Genomic DNA, 20072 nt, shown 5'->3' with positions numbered 1-20072 from the left:
GGGGGGGGGGGGGGGGGCGCCCGTGTGCGTGCGTGAGAGAGAGATCAAAAAATGGTTCAAATGGCTCTGAGCACTATGGAACTTAACATCTGAGGTCATCAGTCACCTAGAACTTAGAACTACTTAAACCTAACTAACCTAAGGACGTCACACACATCCATGCCCGAGGCAGGATTCGAACCTGCGACAGTAGCAGTCGCGTAGTTCCGGATTGAAGCGCCTAGAACCGCTCGACAACCGCGGCCGGCGAGATCGAGATCACTAGATCCATTGAGTAGTCGACACCTGCAGTTCACACTATTCTGCCGGACGACATTTAAGTGAGAACGCAGTGTCTCCTATATCTCTATGAAGTCACCATATCTTACGATGCTACTGTCTAATTCTGTTACATTTGCTACTGTTAATGGCTTCTGCTGCTGCATTTTGCAACTGGGCAGGTCAACTTGTCCATTAGAATCTAGTTCTTGTCAGAAATTCTTGAACCTACATTCAGTGTGCCTACCTGGGCCATCCGACTCGTAGGGTCAAAAAATGTTGAAAACTATTCCACTGCTGGCCTCTGGTTCCTGTGTTTGTACATTGAAGTTATGAACGTATAGTGCGAGAGGACTCACTGCCCGCCCCTTATTTCCACTGAAATGATACACAAGGACACAAGGTACTTGAAACAACACACCTCTGTTATAGTAAATAGCAAGATACAGTGCGTTCTGCTCATTGCGGAGCTTGCTAGCCTGTTACATACAGTACGTCCACTTGACGCGGAGTCTCCGACCTACCTCGTCGCCCTTGAAGTTATCACCACCATTAGACTCTCAATAGCAAAGGAGAAGTTGTGTCGTCTCAGTTACGTCACTCGATTCGCCATTTTCCTGTCAGAGAGGTCACAGTTCGTAGTAACTGACGGAAAGTCATCGAATAAAACAGAAGTGATATCTGGCGTTCTCCAAATAGTGTTATAGGCCCTTAGCTGTTCCTCAACCATTAAACGATTTGGGAGACTATCTGAGCAGCCGGCTTAAGCTGTTTGCAGATGACGCTATCGTTTATCGACTAGTAAAGTCATCAGAAGATCAAAACAAATTTCAAAACGATTTAGAAAAGATATTTGAATGGTGCAAAAATTGGCAGTTGACCCTAAATAACGAAAAGTGTCAGATCATCCAAATGAGTGCTAAAACAAATCCGTGAAACTTCGGTTATACGATAAATCAGTCAAATCTAAAGGCTGTAAATTCAACTAAATATTTAGGAATTACAATTACGAACAACTGAAATTGGAAGTAACACAAAGAAAATGTTGTGGGGAAGGCTAACAAAAGACTGCATTTTATTTGCAGGACACTTAGAAAACTTAACAGATCTACTACGGAGACTGCGTACACTACGCTTGTCCGTCCTCTTTTAGAATACTGCTGCGAGGTGTGGGATCCTTACCGGATAGGACTGCCGCAGTAAGGCGAAAAAGTTGAAAGAAGGGCTGCACGTTTTGCATTATCGCGAAATAGGGGAGAGAGTGTCACTGAAATGATACAGAATTTGCGGTGGACATCATTAAAACAAAGGCCTTTCTCGTTGCGGCGGAATCTTCTCACGAAATTCCAATCACCAACTTTCTCCTCCGAATGCGAAAATATTTTGCTGACGCCGACCAACATAGGGAGAAACGATCACCACGACAAAATAAGGGAAATCAGATCTCGTACGGAAAGATATAGGTGTTCGTTCTTTCCGCGCGCTATACGAGATTGGAATAATAAAGAGTTGTGAAGAAGTTTCGATGAACCCTCTGCCAGCCACTTAAATGTGATATGCAGAGTATCCATGTAGATGAAACCAATGAACTTGATAATAAAATTAATGTGGGTGGATTTTAATAATAATAACAATAATAATAACGGTCCTTGGTCAATCGCAGGATTTTTATTCGTCACTCTTCATTCATTTCATGGGCGGCGATGTCTGTTAATGCGAAACATTGCAACATGCGCCGTGGTTCGAATTCATGTTGGACTATAGGTTCGATTCTCAGAGAAAACCATGAGTGTAACATCTCCAATACAACTATGTCTGTTAGGGCACTGCGGTATTCAAACCAAACTTCGGATTCTTTACAGCTTTGTTTTAATTGCAATAACAACGACAGTAAAACAATCATCCACGCAATACTACGATGATATATAATCAAGCATGCAGATCTGCTTTTTTTTTACTTTAAGCATATTTTTTATTCAAAGGTGGATGAAATATTTTAATTTTTTAATTTTCGTGATTTCAAATTTTTTTTCATATTTTTCTTTGCTATGCAGCTACCTGGCGATCTGTGAGATCGGACCAGTTATCATAGTTTTTTTTCTTTCTTTCTTTAAGGAGCAGCTGATCATAGTGATCAAGACACATTTTGCATTTCAAGAAATTCTTCACGTTCCCATCAAAAGATGGAAAACAAACTCTGAGCTCCGGCTAATTTTAATCTCGCTAATGGAAGCCGGCTGGTGACAGACGCTAACCCGCCTGAAGTGGCGCTCCAAGGGCGAACTCTAAGCAGACGCATCAGACGGGCAGAAATCTCTGGAACTCGGCAGAGAGTCTACTGAGGCCGCGGCGGCGTAAGCAGCAATGGGTGACCCGGTTAGGCACGGGCTGACGCTGGTTCTGACGACAGGCGTCTTCCGGCGCGGCACCGCAGAAAAACAAACAGCGCCAAGTGATTTGCGACGCTGACTGGTCGATCACGGCTGCAACCGGGGTGTGGTGGGGGGTTGGGAGGGGGAGGGGCAGGGGAAGGGTGCAGCCTTGGCGCGGGACGGATATACGGCGGGTCAGGCGAGCAAGCGCGCGAAATACGGCGCCCGTAACTCACGTGCACGTGCCAAAACTATGCCACCACCTGGCACTGATCTCCACTCTCGCGCGTTGCTTAAGGCGAGAGATAATACGCGTACTTACGAAACCGAAAACGTTGTCGTCCGGCTAAATTCAAGGCGTGAAAAAAGTTAGCAGCCACGTCTCGGGCCAGCTGCAGCGTCTCTTTCGAAAACAATAGCAATTACTGCAGCACAGCTAGTCATTTGCGATATGCATTTGTCTCGCTACGGGCCTATGTTAACGAACCTAACAGCGATAGAACACAAAACTAACAATGTTTAAAGAATGAATTTTCCACTCTGCAGTAGAGTGTGTGTTGATATGAAACTTCCTAGCAGATTAAAACTGTTTGGCAGAACGAGACTCGCCCGCGAAAGGCAAAGGTCCCAGTTAGAGTCTCTTTCCAGCACACAGTTTTAATCTGCTAGGAAGTTTCTAACAATGTTTATTTTGCTTCGATATTATTTTTTCAGGTTTATGGAATTAAGTTTGTGGTGAAAGGCCAGGCCATAACATAACCCGAGGTCGAGGCGCAAAGCCGTCGAATGTGTCGGCTTCACTTACTCAAAAACTTCAGTAGTTAATCAGAAGACAGAGTTCTGATGTTAACGTCCCACATTACTCCGACGTGTAAGTTCAGCACTGTATCACGTGCGACAGAGTTATATTTACTGGTACGCTCTTTGATATCTTATTATTAAGCTGGTAACGTCACGATGAAATAAAATATATGTCGTGTAATTCTGCCACTGTTTCCAGCATTTTAAGTACTCAGACATCTTAGACTGCTCTCCTGTATTTTGCATTTTTCCCTAAATTTTGGCCGGCCGGAGTAGCCGAGCGGATCTAGGCGCTACATTCTGGAACCGCGCGACCGCTACGGCCGCAGGTTCGAATCCTGCCTCGGGCATGGGTGTGTGTGATGTCCTTAGGTTAGTTAGGTTTAAGTAGTTCTAAGTTCTAGGGGACTGATGACCTAAGCAGTTAAGTCCCATAGTGCTCAGAGCCATTTGAACCATTTGAAGCCGGCCGAAGTGGCCGTGCGGTTACAGGCGCTGCAGTCTGGAACCGCAAGACCGCTACGGTCGCAGGTTCGAATCCTGCCTCGGGCATGGATGTTTGTGATGTCCTTAGGTTAGTTAGGTTTAACTAGTTCTAAGTTCTAGGGGACTAATGACCTCAGCAGTTGAGTCCCATAGTTCTCAGAGCCATTTTTGAACCATTTGAACCCTAAATTTTCTTAGAAAACGCTACAGCAAATAATATAATTTCAATTAACCCATTCAGTTCTTACATATCGGCACATTGTAACACACTATATATAATAGATGCCAACGGCCTTGCCGCAGTGGTAACACCGGTTCCAGTCAGATCACCAAAGTTAAGCGCTGTCGGGCTGGGCTAGCACTTGGACGGGTGACCATCCGGTCTGCCGAGTGCTGTTGGCAAGTGGGGTGCACTCAGCCCTTGTGAGGCAAACTGAGGAGCTACTTGATTGAGAAGTAGAGGCTCTGGTCTCGTAAACTGACATACGGCCGGGAGAGCGGTGTGCTGACCACATGCCCCTCCATGTCCGCATCCAGTGACGCCTGTGGGCTGAGGATGACACGGCGGCCGGTCTGTACCTTTGGGCCTTCATGGCCTGTTCGTGAAGAGTTTAGTTTAGTATATAATAGATACATTATATACTCCTCTTTGAAATTCTGAAGGTAGCAGGGGTAAAACACAGGGAGCGGAAGGCTATTTACAACTTGTACGGAAACCAGACGGCACTTACAAGAGTCGATGGGCATGAAAGGGAAGCAGTGGCTGAGAAAGGCGTAAGACTAGGTTGTAGCCTATCCCCGATGTTGTTCAATCTGTAAATTGAGCAACCAGTAAAGCAAACAAAAGAAAAATTCGAAGTATGAATTGAAGATCAGAGAGAAGAAATAAAAACCTTGCGGTTTGCCGATGACATTGCAGTTCTGTCGGAGACAGCAAAGAACTTGGAAGAGCAGTTGAACGGAATGGACAGAGTATTGAATCGAAGATGTAAGATGAACATCAACAAAAGTGGAACAAGGATAATGGAATGTTGTCTAATGAAATTAGGTGATGCCGAGGGAATTAGATTAGGAAACGAGACACTTACAGCAGCAGATGAGTCTTGCTATTTGGGCAGCAAAATAAATTATGATAGCTGCAGTACAGAGATATAAAGTGTCGATTGGCAACGGCAATAAAAGCATTTCTGAAAAAGTGAAGTTTATTATCACTGAATATAGACTTACGTGTTAGGAAGTCTTTTCTGAAGACATTTATCTGGAGTGTGAGCATGTATGGAAGTGAAACATGGACGACAAACAGTTCAGACAAGAAGAGAATAGAAGCTTTCGAAATGTGATGCTACAGAAGAATGCTGAAGATTAGATTGGTAGATCATGTAACTAATGAAGTACTGAACAGAATTGGGGACACAAGAAATCTGTGGCACAACTTAACTAAAAGAAGGGATCGGCCGATAGGATACAGTCTGAGACCTCAAGGCATCAGCAGTTTAGTGCTACAGGGAAGTGTGGGGGGTAAATAATTTTAGAGTCAGACGAAGTGTTGGAAGTAACCAGATTCAGAAGGGTGTAGGTTGTTCTAGTTACTCGAAGGTGAAGATGCTTGCACATGGTAGAGTAGTGTGGAGAGCTGCATCAAACCAGTCTTCGGATTGAAGGCAACGACGACGACGACGACGACGACGACAACGACAACATACTTCAATGGTTGATTTCGCTTTTGGATTTATTCTCAAGTTTTTCCCAGTCGTCCATAAGGTTAAATTGTGAATTTCTGTCCTTTCTGAGCTACTCGTTATACACTTGTGTTACTGTAAAGTGCAGCATCATCAAAGAACAATAAAATACTTTTCACAATATACAATTCATAATGGTAAAGAAAATTAGTGGTAGTCATATTCTGAACACTTGCTGCATTAGCTCATAATGTTTCACTCGTCGCTCACATCGAAGTACTGACCTGTAGAGCGAAATAAAGGCCTCGGTAGTCCGTGTTTTTACGCCCTAGAAACAGGGAGAGGACGTTGTACCAGTCTATGCTTCAGTATCCTTACAGCGGGATCGCTGCCAAAGACTGTACTCCAATGCCCGGCATACTACAAGAATTAAACAGTGGCCAGCACTTTTGAATGCTAACAGTGTGTCAACATACCCTCTCAGTGTAGTGTGTATAAATCTACGTTTGTTCTCACTAAAACACGGATTACTTTAGAGAGTGAGATTTTCACTCTGCAGCGGAGTGTGGGCTGATATGAAACTTCCTGACTGATTAAAACTGTGTGCCGGACCGAGACTCTAACTCGGGACCTTTGCCTTTCGCGGACAAGTGCTCTGTCAGGAAGTTTCGTATCAGAGCACACTCCGCTGCAGAGTGAAAATCTCATTCTGGAAACATCCCCTAGGCTGTGGCTAAGCCATGTCTCCGCAATATCCTTTCTTCCAGGAGTACTAGTTCTGCAAGGTTCGCAGAAGAGCTTCTGTGAAGTTTGGAAGGTAGGAGACGAGGTACTGGCAGAATTGAAGCTGTGAGGACGGGTCGTGAGTCGTGCTTGGGTACCTCAGTTGGTAGAGCACTTGCCCGCGAAAGGCAAAGGTCCCGAATTCGAATCTCGGTCCAGCACTTAGTTTTAATCTGTCAGGAAGTTTCTAGGATTACTTTAGTTCTAATGCTTCATTTTTTACTTAAAAATCTAACGTACTCATAGCACGTCTTTTTTTGGCACGTCATTTCATTCGCACCCTGATGTCTATGAACAAAATCTATGAATTTTTGGAAGATCATGGTTTGCACACAGCTTTATTATCGCTTTATTAAACAAACAGTTTCGCTCAGAAACGGACCATCCTCAGATATAATGTGACATTATTTAATGAGATGCTTCACAAATCTTAACTATTAACAAGTATCATGCTATAAACCAACATGTTAAATTCAACTGTAATACTGGGGTACATACAACACACAGTAAGTAATGTGGTGAAGCACATCCCAAGACCGGAGTGCATGTCGCCCTAGTACAGATATGCATTTTGTTTCCGACAACTAGGAAGTACTGTCTCGGTACCAAGCGAGCCAGCGCAACGAAGCTGTGAAGAGTACATTTTTCTGTGTGCATCTGTTGCTTCGTTCGTTTGCGGCCTTGGAGTGCTCGGCAATGAAGCAATGAAAAGAGCAACGATTAAGTGATGCGAGTTACGACTGTGTGTTCTCCCACGTTTTGAACTGTATCACACAAGAAAGAATTGTTAAAATGTTTTTTAAGTAGCAAAGATTTCAATAAACGAATAAACAAGTTAGTTGGCGACGAGGATTAAACAAAAAAATTGGGGGATATCAGCGAGAAGGAAAGGGTGGGGGGGGGGGGGTGTAGAGAGAGGATAAGTGAAAAGTAAAGTTTGCCTAGGATGCCCGTTATCCTACTTATTCCACTGGGGGGTCAAATTTTGGCGTACATGTCTAGGCCGGTGTGGAGGGAGACAAGGATCTACCAGGGGCAAAATCCGTTCCTTCGTCTGTCCCGTAAAGCGACTACCAAAATAACTGGTTTCAAATCAAGTGGTAGTATCTATTTTCCCGCAGAAAAGTTAGGAGACGGGTTGCTTCCGTTGCATCGCCATCGAAGCTCTGGGACAAGCACCGGCCGAGATGTACGAGGCGTGTTTTTTAAGTAAGTACCGTTTTGAAATTTAAAAAAAGACCTAAGATATCTCAACAATTTTATTTTTACATGGAAGCCTGTACCTTAATCTACACACTGACGCCATTACAGTCCGATTCTTCCTTGTTTACGTTGTGTACTGAGTGTTTAAGATGCCTCCGATAATCGTGAGTCCCGCCGACTGTGAAGTACGGGCTGTTATAAGATTTCTTAGTGCTAAAGGCCTAAAAGCAATCGATATTCATCGTGAGATCTGTGCAGTTTACGGAGAAAACATTATGAGTGATGGAATGGTAAGAAAGTGGGTGAGAGCATTTAAAGATGGCTGCACAAATGTGCATGATGAACAACGGAGTGGGCGTCCTTCGGTCGTTAATGAAAGTTTGGTGCAGGAAGTGGACAATGAGGTGAGAGAAAACAGACGCTTTACGATTTCCTCCTTGCGGGATCGCTTTCCTAATGTTTCTCACAGTGTTTTGTATGGCACTGTGACCGAGCACTTGAATTACCGAAAATTGAGCGCACGTTGGATACCGAAAATGTTGACGGATGTGCACAAAACCAAACGTTTAGACAGTGCATTGACTTTCCTTGAGCGGTACCACAATGACGGTGATGATTTCTTAAGGCAAATTGTTACGGGCGATGTAACATGGGTGGCCTACGTCACACCAGAATCAAATGGTTTAAATGGCTCTGAGCACCATGGGACTTAACATCTATGGTCATCAGTCCCCTAGAACTTAGAACTACTTAAACCTAACTAACCTAAGGACAGCACACAACACCCAGTCATCACGAGGCAGAGAAAATCCCTGACCCCGCCGGGAATCGAACCCGGGAACACGGGCGTGGGAAGCGAGAACGCTACCGCACGACCACGAGCTGCGGACACACCAGAATCAAAGCAACAGGCCACGGAAGTTGATCAAGGGCGTCGTTTTGCCGCAAGACAATGCCCGTCCGCATGTGGCGAATCAGACCAAAGATCTCATCACATCTTTTCGATGGGAAACTCTAGATCATCCTCCGTACAGCCCCGATCTTGCGCCCAGTGACTACCATCTGTTCCTGCACTTGAAGAAACACCTGGGCGGTCAGCGTATTCAAGACGCTGACGAAGTCAAAATAGTGGTGATGGAGTGGTTAACAAGTCAGGCGGCAGACTTCTATGAGGGGGGTATTCAAAAACTGGTACAACGTTATGACAAGTGCCTCAATATTGACGGAAATTACGTAGAAAAGTAGAATAAGGTACAGGCTTTCATGTAAAAATAAAATTATTGAGATATCTTAGCACGTCTGTTTTTAATTTCAAAACGGTACTTACTTAAAAAACACGCCTCGTAATTAACGTACGCCGTAGGTCGAGGATCAGTGGGAGGTGTAGCGCACGGTCTGGGTCACTCTAGAGATGCAGTGCTGTCCTCTCCCCCCCCCCCCCCCCCAAACCCCCCAACCCCACACTCCCTGTTGCACGGAATATCGCTAAGGTTATACCCTCGCGAATTATCACTGAGTCATTAGTAAGGCTGGAGGATACGTTACGATAGTAGCATCTCTTCCTTTTGCAATCCACAGCTTTTCCTCAGTAAATGCAAGTAACCCCTACCCCGTTCAGAGCTGTCACACTCTCCTAATCGCCTGCCGCTTACACAGTACTACATGTACGCGGCAGCGACGTGTTGAGTGCCTTATCGCATTAGCGAAGTATTTATGGCGCCTAACTGGCAGAATCACATTGGCTCAATTGCAGGGGCAAGTGTTGGCGCGCGACAGACTCTCGCCGCTGCTCGAATCAGGTTCAAACCGGTACCCACGGCGTGCAGGTCACATCCGCAGTCACAGTCAACGCGCCGCTGCTGTTTACTGGCTGGCGGTCGCTGCGGCTGCTCTCTCCGCTCACAGCACATAGCCAGGGACGTCACCAGGTACCGTACGATATTGAGTATCGATGTCATTGAGCCACAAACTGTACTGATACCTCGATAATACCGAAACAAACTAGAATTATATTAATACCGTCAGGTGCTCACGGGCGTTGATATACAGGGTGATTCAAAAAGAATACCACAACTTTAGGAATTTAAAACTCTGCAACGACAAAAGGCAGAGCTAAGCACTATCTGTCGGCGAATTAAGGGAGCTATAAAGTTTCATTTAGTTGTACATTTGTTCTGTTGAGGCGCTGTTGACTAGGCGTCAGCGTCAGTTGATGCTAAGATGGCGACCGCTCAACAAAGCTTTTTATGTTATTGAGTACGGCAGAAGTGAATCGACGACAGTTGTTCAGCGTGCATTTCGAACGAAGTATGGTGTTAAACCTCCTGATAGGTGGTGTATTAAACGTTGGTATAAACAGTTTACAGAGAATGGGTGTTTGTGCAAAGGGAAAAGTTCTGGACGGCCGAGAACGAGTGATGAAAATGTAGCACGCATCCAGCAAGCATTTGTTCGCAGCCCAGGAAAATCGACTCGCAGAGCTAGCAGAGAGCTGCAAATTCCACAGTCAACTGTATGGAGAGTCCTACGAAAAAGGTTAGTTATGAAACCTTATCGTCTGAAATTGGTTCAAGCACTGTCTGCAGCTGATAAGATCAAAAGAATCGATTTCTGTGATTTTATCCTTGCTCAAATGGAAACAGATGAATCTTTCGTTTCAAAGATTGTGTTTAGTGATGAAGCAACTTTCCACACTAACGGGAAAGTCAACCGTCACAATGTCTGTATATGGGGCACTGAGAATCCGCGGGAAACAACTCAGTATGAACATGACTCGCCTAAGGTGAACGTTTTCTGTGCCATTTCAGCCAATAAAGTTTTTGGTCCCTTTTTCTTCGAAGGTGCTACTGTAACTGGACTACAGTATCTGGAGATGTTAGAGAATTGGCTGTTCCCTCAGCTCGAACAAGAAGCACAACAATTCATATTTCAGCAGGATGGAGCGCCACCACATTGGCACTTATCTGTCCGTAACTACCTGAACGTCAACTACCCGAGGCGATGGGTCGGTCGCCAGGCAGCCCGTGACAGAGCACTTCATCACTGGCCTCCAAGAAGCCCTGATCTTAGCCCCTGCGATTTTTTCTTATGGGGGTATGTTAAGGATATGGTGTTTCGGCCATCTCTCCCAGCCACCATTGATGATTTGAAACGAGAAATAACAGCAGCTATCCAAACTGTTACGCCTGATATGCTACAGAGAGTGTGGAACGAGTTGGAGTATCGGGTTGATATTGCTCGAGTGTCTGGAGGGGGCCATATTGAACATCTCTGAACTTGGTTTTGAGTGAAAAAAAAACCTTTTTAAATACTCTTTGTAATGATGTATAACAGAAGGTTATATTATGTTTCTTTCATTAAATACACATTTTTAAAGTTGTGGTATTCTTTTTGAATCACCCTGTATATCAACGGGGACAGGTGAAAACGCTCTATCCATCTGAGCCATCGAGGGCACAAAGGATAGTGCGACTGCAGGGACCATCTCGCGCACGCCTCCCGCGAGACCCACATTCTCACCTTGTATGTCCACACACTACATTCGTAGTGTCCCACCCCAACACACTCATTACTCGTGGAAGACATTCTTACCAAGTCCCGTAAGAGTTCGGGTAATACGTGTGCATCCGCACAGAAGAAGAAGGTCATGGCCGGTATTGCCAGAACTATATACTTATATGGATATGATGTCTGTTCTTTCGGACATGTCCGAAAGAACAGACGTCATTGATGACCTGTAGCCATCTATAACGAAATTAGAATTATATTAATACTGTCAGCTGCCCACGGGCGTTGATAAATATCAACGGTGGCAGGTGAAAATGTGTGCCCCGACCGGGACTCTAACCCGGGATCTCTCGCTTACATGGCAGATGCTCTATCCATCTAAGCCACCGAGGGCACAGAGGACATGTCCGATAGAACAGACACCATATTCATATAAATATATAGTTCTGGCAATCCCGGCCATGACCTCCTCCTCCTGTGCAGATACACACATATTCCCCGAACTCTTACGGGACTTGGTTAGAATGTCTTCCACGAGTAATGAGTGTGTTTGGGTGGGACACTACGAATGTAGTGTGTGGACATACAAGGTGAGAACGTGGGTCTCGCGGGGGGCGTGCGCGAGATAGTCCCTGCAGTCGCACTATCCTCTGTGCCCTGGGTGGCTCAGATGGATAGAGCGTTTTCACCTGTCCCCGTTGATATATTTCAACGCCCGTGTGCAGCTGACGGTATTAATATAATTCTAATTTCGTTCTAGACGGCTGCACGTTATCAATGGTGTCTGTTCTTTCCGACATGTCCGAAAAAACAGTCACCATATAAGTATAATACCGAAACAGGTTACAGGCAATGTCACAACATACTGAGTTCTTATCTATCTTTAAGCTTTTCTAGAACACTAAACGACTTACTTGTAGTTCAAGACGAAATGCAGAACGTATGTTTTTAGAGACGAAATTCAATCTATACATATAAAAATGTTAATGTTCGTTGGTTCAAAACTTTCAATCTATGAAAGTGTAGTATTTTATCCGTTCTCGGCAAATTTAGCTGTATATATTGAAATAATCAGCATCCAGTTGCATAAAAGAAATTTAATTTCTTAACCGATTTCGGGCCTTACTGCCCCTCTTCAGAAGATTATACGTATCGCATTATTTGCGAATGACGACAATAAAATGCTGTGGTCACGTGATTCACAGCGCATGTATACACATTTTTGTACATGCACTACGACCCAAATGACCACGGCATTTCACTGTATGCATCTTACTGTCGACAGTCGCAGATAATGCAACTGGTTGCTGATTATTTCAATATTTGAAAGTTCTCCACCTATTCCTTTGAAATTTTTGCTCAATGTTGCATTCAAATACCAGCCTTTATATATATATATATATATATATATATATATATATATATAAAAGAAAGAAATAAATATGTTAGATATATAGAGCAAAATTGTTACAAAAAATGACAAAAGTACTCGACCGATTTAATTTTCACGCATTACTGTAACAAACATGTGGACACATGTAGGCTTTAACGTGGTTTTAGAAAAAGGTACGGCCAAACTTTCAGGAAACATTCCTCACACACAAATAAAGAAAAGGTGTTATGTAGACATGTGTCCGGAAACGCTTAATTTCCATGTTAGAGCTCATTTTAGTTTCGTCAGTATGTACTTCCTCGATTCACCGCCAGTTGGCCCAACTGAAGGAAGGTAATGTTGACTTCGGTGCTTGTGTTGACATGCGACTCATTGCTCTACAGTACTAGCATCAAGCACATCAGTACGTAGCATCAACAGGTTAATGTTCATCACGAACGTGGTTTTGCAGTCAGTGCAATGTTTACAAATGCGGAGTTGGCAGATGCCCATTTGATGTGTGGATTAGCACGGGGCAATAGCCGTGGCGCGGTACGTTTGTATCGAGACAGATTTCCAGAACGAAGGTGTCCCGACAGGAAGACGTTCGAAGCAATTGATCGGCGTCTTAGGGAGCACGGAACATTCCAGCCTATGACTCGCGACTGGGGAAGACCTAGAACGAGGAGGACACATGCAATGGACGAGGCAATTATTCGTGCAGTTGACGATAACCCTAATGTCAGCGTCAGAGAAGTTGCTGCTGTACAAGGTAACGTTGACCACGTCACTGTATCGAGAGTGCTACGGGAGAACCAGTTGTTTCCGTACCATGTACAGGGCGTGCAGGCACTATCAGCAGCTGATTGGCCTCCACGGGTACACTTCTGCGAATGGTTCATCCAACAATGTGTCAATCCTCATTTCACTGCAAATGTTCTCTTTACGGATGAGGCTTCATTCCAACGTGATCAAATTGTAAATTTTCACAATCAACCTGTGTGGGCTGACGAGAATCCGCACGCAATTGTGCAATCACATCATCAACACAGATTTTCTGTGAACGTTTGGGCAGGCATTGTTGGTGATGTCTTGATTGGGCCCCATGTTCTTCCACCGACGCTCAATGGATCACGTTATCATGATTTCATACGGGATACTCTACCTGTGCTGCTAGAACATGTGCCTTTACAAGTACGACACAACATGTGGTTCATGCACGATGGAGCTCCTGCACATTTCAGTCGAAGTGTTCGTACGCTTCTCAACAACAGATTCGGTGACCGATGGATTGGTAGAGGCGGACCAATTCCATGGCCTCCACGCTTTCCTGACCTCAACCCTCTTGACTTTCATTTATGGGGGCATTTTAAAGTTCTTGTCCACACAATCCCGGTACCAAATGCAGAGACTCTTCGTGCTCTTATTGTGGACGGCTGTGATACAATACGCCATTTTCCAGGGCTGCATCAGGGATTCCATGCGACGGAGGGTGGATGCATGTATCCTCGCTAACGGAGGACATTTTGAACATTTCCTGTAACAAAGTGTTTGAAGTCACGCTGGTACGTTCTGTTGCTGTGTGTTTCCATTCCATGATTAATGTGATTTGAAGAGAAGTAATAAAATGAGCTCTAACATGGAAAGTAAGCGTCTCCGGACACATGTCCACATAACATTTTCTTTCTTTGTGTGTGAGGAATGTTTCCTGAAAATTTGGCCGTACCTTTTTCTAACACCCTATATATATATATATATATATATATATATATATATATATATATATATATATATATATATATATATATAGGAATTGGATGTACTTCCTAATTTGCTCCCCCCCCCCTCTCCCTCACCTCCGTCCATCTCTTCCTGCTCAATCTCTCTGTCCATCTCTCCCTTTCCGCTTTGTAAATCTCTTTCATCCCACCTCCTTTTCCCCCCATCTCTCTGACCTTCAGCCTAGATTATTGTTCTTGTTAAGTCAGTTATGTAGCAGTCTGCTAATCATAAGCCTACGGGCCATAAAAACAACTTTGCCATTTGCTATCGACTTTTGCAAAAGTCGATAGCAAATGGCAAAGTTGTTTTTATGGCCCGTAGGCTTATGATTAGCAGACTGCTACATAACTGACTTAACAAGAACAATAATCTAGGCTGAAGGTCAGAGAGATGGGGGGAAAAGGAGGTGGGATGAAAGAGGTGGGATGAAAGAGAATTACAAAGCGGAAAGGGAGAGATGGACAGAGAGATTGAGCAGGAAGAGATGGACGGAGGTGAGGGAGAGGGGGGGGGGGGGGAGCAAATTAGGAAGTACATCCAATTCCCATACATATTAGAAACGCGTGCTTCCTCATTATTTTTTTCCTTCATTTAACCAGACTGAGTCAGAGGAATGCATGGCGGAGGGCAGCTAGTATAAAATAAAATGCAAACGGGAGAAGTAAGGGACAATTATTCGAACAACAAACTAAATATTGGTCTTTCCATAAGTTTTATGCTACCCTTATGTCCCAGTATTAGCGTGCGAGGTAAAATTGGAATTCGTGGTATTTTTGCATTAATCATGCCGGGTATAAAATCAATATTCGAACTACTTAACCGAAGTAGTGGGCACATAATATTTCTGCTATAGATAGCTGATATCCGGTATATGTAGCCGACATCTTATTATGGACTAAGCATCTTATCTAGTTTTTCTACTGTATTTGTGTTTCCCATATAATAAATGGATGAAACAGATGTCCATTTTAATTCCAACCAAACTAATAATGGAAGGTTATTACTTCCCCGTCGCACCTTTCGATAGTTGAACATTTCTTAACATATTATAAGCTTGCTGCATATTTGGTGTTGCTATTACAGATATTAAGGGAATCGATAGTTAGTCATTTCAGTAATGCCGCAACGTCTCCACCCGCAGCTGTGCAGCGCCCTCTTAGTCGTCGATCCTACAACTACTTTGCCTGTCAACTGCTAAACCTTTCATATCCGCATACCGCCTCCTTATTTTTAGTCATCAATCTTCTGATTGGTTTGACGCGGTCCACAGCGACTTCCTCTCCTGTGCCATGATCTTAATCTCAAGACACTCAACGTCCTACTTATTTGTCCCTTACATTCCAGTCTCTGCCTTTCTGTACAGTTTTTATCCTCTACAGAACCCTCAACTAATATAGAAGTTATTGCGTGACGCCTTAACATGAACTCTCATCCTGTCCTTTCCAGTCACAATGTTCTAGCAGGAAATGAAACTATGCAGTACTTTTTGCCTAAGCAGGTGAACGTGATACTACAAGGATCTGCTGATCAATACGTTATATACGGTGAAGGGTTGCTTTTGAAGCGCAGAGTAGGAATCTGGTAAAATACATAACCCCAGTGAAGTGGAACAAAAGCGCTACTGTCATTTCGTAACGCACGTTCACACTTTACTGTTTCTTTTCGGGAAACCTTACACCCGAGCTCTGCAACTGATTATACCACCAACTTTTTGTCCTCTTTCTCAGCTCCTACAACTCACTCATTACGGAGGAATGCTCACTGTTTTTCAGGCAGCTGCAAATTTTTATTCAAATAGTCTTGAACGTAAAACATTAGTAACTATGTTGACCGGTTCCACCTGCTACGCCGACATCAGAACTATTTGGTTTGTACCAAGCAAAATAGTTCTGATGACGGCTTAGCAGCTGGAACTGGTCAACATCTTTACTAATTTTTTGCGATGAAGACTATTTCAGAGACGTACAGAAATACATGAACAGTTATGAAATAAAACTTGCTTGCAGATTAAAACCGTGTGACGGACCGAGACTCGAACTCTGGACCTTTGCCTTTCACGGGCAAGTGCTCTACTCCCTGAGCCACCCAAGCACGACTCACGACCCGGCCTCACAGGGAAAAGGTTCCGAGTTCGAGTCTCTGTCCGTCACACAGTTTTAATCTGCTAGGAAGTTTCATAACAGCGCACACTCCGCTGCGAAGGGAAAATCTCATTCTGGAGTTAATAAATAATTTATCTGCAGGGAGGTAGGTAGAAGAACAGTATTTTACACTGTGGATAAAACGAATGAGGTTGCGCTACTGTCTTGTATTCGGGAGGATGGTGACTAATACTCATCTGGTTAGGTTTTGCATGGTTTACCTAGCATCTTCAGGCATATGCCCTGTTTGTTCTGTTATTAAACCACGGCCGACTGCATGTCCTATCCTTCTCAAACACGACCTATAAGTACATAAATGCCTGTATTTGCAAGCTCTGTCTTTTCTTCTTAATTTATAATACACACACCAAAAAAAGTTTTGCATCACTCCGGTTCCCAGAACTCCTGAAAATAGACGTTGACTGCGGGTATTGTATCACAGACACAGTCCCTTTCACTGCTCAGAGATGTCACTAAACCCGCCCAAAGATGTAAACAACCATGCATGACCACAGACTACTAGATGTAGGGGGTCCGACAGCTGATCAGTTCCAGTCATTCCACCAGGAAGGCGGTACACGGCTCGTGTTTTACGTAGTTCAACTATGCCTAGACGGTCAATACCGCGGTTCTATCGCGTCCGCATTGTTACTTTCTGCCAGGAAAGGCTCTCAACAAGGGAAGTGTCCAGGCGTCCCCGAGTGAACCAAAGCGATGTTGTTCGGACAGGGAGGAGATACAGAAAGACAAGAACTGTCGATGAAATGCCTCGCTCAGGCCGCCCATGGGCCACTACGGATTATGGCTCGGAGAAACCCTGACAGCAACGCCACCATGTTGAATAATGCTTTTCGTGCAGCCACAGGACGTCGGGTTACGACTCAAACTGTGCACAATAGGCTGCATGATGCACAACGTCACTTCAGACGTCCATGGCGAGATCCATCTTTGAAACCACGACACCATGCAGCGCGGTACAGATGGACCCAACAACAAGCCGAATGGACCGCTCAGGATTGGCATCACGTTGTCTTCACCGATAGGTGTCGCATATGCCTTCAACCAGACAATCGTCGGAGACGTGTTTGGAGGCAAGTCGGTAAGGCTAAACGCCTTAGACACACTGTCCAGCGAGTGCAGCAATGTGGAGGTTCCCCGCTGTTTTGAGGTGGTATTATGTGGAACCGACTTACGCCACTGGTGGTCATGGAAGGCGCTGTAACGGCTGTACTATACGTGAATGCCATCCTCAGACCGATAGTGCAACCATATCGGCAATATTTTGGCGAGGTATTCGTCTTCATGGACAACAATTCGTGCTCCCATCGTGCACATCTTGTGAATGACTTCCTCCAGGAAAACGACATCGCTCGACTAGAGTGGCCAGATGTTCTCCAGACACAAACCTTATCGAACATGCCTGGGATAGATTGAAAAGGGCTGTTTATGGATGACGTGACCCACCAACCGCTCTGAGGGATCTACGCCGAATTGCCGTTGAGGTGTGGGACAATCTGGACCAACAGTGCCTTAATTAACTTGTGGATAGTATGGCATGAAGAATACAGGCTTGCATCAATGCAAGAGGACGTACAGTGTACAGGAATCTGGACCATCATCTGTGAAAGTCTCGCTGTATGGTGGTGCAACATGCAATGTGTGGTTTTCCTGAGCTATAAAAATGGTGGAAATGGTGTTTATGTTTATCTCTATTCCAATTTTCTGTACAGGTTCCGTAACTTTCGGAACCGAGGTGTTGGAAAACTTTTTTTGATGTGTGTATTATTAAAGCCGCACATCGTTATAGATGTAATCATAATTACTACTAAACAGGGAATTTCGTGTTTCTGACGCACTTTCTGAGAAACTAATACACTGTCTGCTGTGCTTGTCAGTTTCCTATGTCCGTCTTTGATTCATCCATCAAACGTCAAATGCGTGTGAATTCCTAAGGAACCAAACTACTGAGGTCATCGGTTCCTAGACTTATACACTACTTAAACTAACTTGTGCTAAGAATAACACACACACCCATGCCCGAGGGAGGACTCTAACCTTCGGCGGGAGGGGCTGCGCAGTCCGTGACATGGCGCCAAACCGCGCGGCCTATCAAACGTCATTTTGCTCCGAAGCTATCAGAACTTCTTCACTTGATATAATACGTGGTCTCCATGTTTCTTGTTATGATTTCCCTTAATTCACATCTGCGCCGCATCGCTTGGTTACTATTATTAGTTTTGACTTATGGCAGTGGCAGGTGGACTTATAATGGGAGAAATGTCCAGTAAAGAAGGCAATTCATCGAGGAATGAAAGATGCTTGGCGAGTGTTACTAGGCACGACAGCAAAACAATCACGTGGATCAGGAAACAGATTGAAGAAGACTAAATTAAGACTGTAATGAAAACGAAATGGAGGAGGGCGAAAATTTTATTCATATGACTGGATGACAGAGAGGGCAAGGAAGTTCTTTTTGAGTCCAACATGTAAGAAAAGAGGGAGATTGCGAATTGTAATGGTCGTGACGGAGAAGCACAGTGGACCCGAGTCGCACCAGCGCACCATCTATTTCCACACGAAAATGTTGGGTAAAATAAGATTGAAATTTTTTATAACTATTACTGGACTGCTGCTAATAATTGCGTATAATTTCTATTCGCCGTACATGCGTTTCCATCATGGAATATTACCAGTTCATATACTTTATTGGACGTTTTACGGGAAAATGGGATCATACAACATTGACAGAGTTATGTCTGCAAGCCGGCCGGAGTGGCCGTGCGGTTCTAGGCGCTACAGTCTGGAACCGAGCGACCGCTACGGTCGCAGGTTCGAATCCTGCCTCGGGCATGGATGTGTGTGATGTCCTTAGGTTAGTTATGTTTAATTAGTTCTAAGTTCTAGGCGACTGATAACCTCAGAAGTTAAGTCGCATATTGCTCAGAGCCAGTTATGTCTACTTCAAAAAGTTTCTTCTGATTTCATAAGCTTATTTCGTTTACAAAAGTGAATATAGAAGCCTGGACTGTATTTTAATTCACACACCAATACTAAAAGTTCACCTTGGCACCTGTTGCCAGTTCATGATGCGGCTCAAAGGGGGAGGGGGGGGGGGGGGCGGCACATGCTTGAATGAGCGTTTCTTCACATTGAGGTACCATCAGTAATGAATCGGCCTTGAAGCGTAAGTATCTCGCATCAATGCGCGATTAGCCTGCGATGTCACCTGATCCCAAGGTATGTGATTGTTTTTGTGAGGATCTGTGGAAGACCCCGTTTGCGCACTTCCCATTCCAATGCTGTTGGGTGAACTGCTTCGCTGCATGGCACGGCAATGATTGCCATAGCTCCAACAAATGCTTGCAACATTATGGAACGAGTTTGACTATCGCCTGGAAGTCTGTCGTGCCTCTAGTGGAGGGCACTTTGAACATTTGTGAGAGATGAATGAAAACTTTGAAACGAAGCGTAGCTGAACAAAATATCAACCTTGTATTTGCATGCAGTTGAAAGATATACCCTAGTAAATTACGATGGTTCTTTTGAAAACAACATTTTAGTTCTTTGCATCAAGTTTAAATTTACACCAGTTTCTATTTTTATTCATGTACAAGATACACAGTGTTATACACAGTGTTAAAAAAGTATTCCATGTTTTGAGAAATATTAGTATGGACCAAAGCAAGGA

General features: G+C 44.3%; 1 protein-coding gene and 1 pseudogene across 2 annotated transcripts in view; one reads left to right on the top strand and one right to left on the bottom strand.

Annotated features, from left to right (window-relative positions):
- Window positions 1-20072, bottom strand: part of LOC126260239 (unextended protein) — a 504460-nt gene that overhangs the window by 77843 nt on the left and 406545 nt on the right. The window lies entirely within an intron of this gene.
- On the top strand, window positions 4202-4319 carry LOC126212693 (5S ribosomal RNA; annotated as a pseudogene).

The sequence above is a fragment of the Schistocerca nitens genome, chromosome 1, assembly GCF_023898315.1.
Source record: "Schistocerca nitens isolate TAMUIC-IGC-003100 chromosome 1, iqSchNite1.1, whole genome shotgun sequence".
In the NCBI taxonomy this organism is placed as follows: Eukaryota; Metazoa; Arthropoda; class Insecta; order Orthoptera; family Acrididae; genus Schistocerca; species Schistocerca nitens.
Note: the sequence above shows the minus strand (reverse complement) of the source record. Positions and strands in the feature narration are given on the sequence as shown.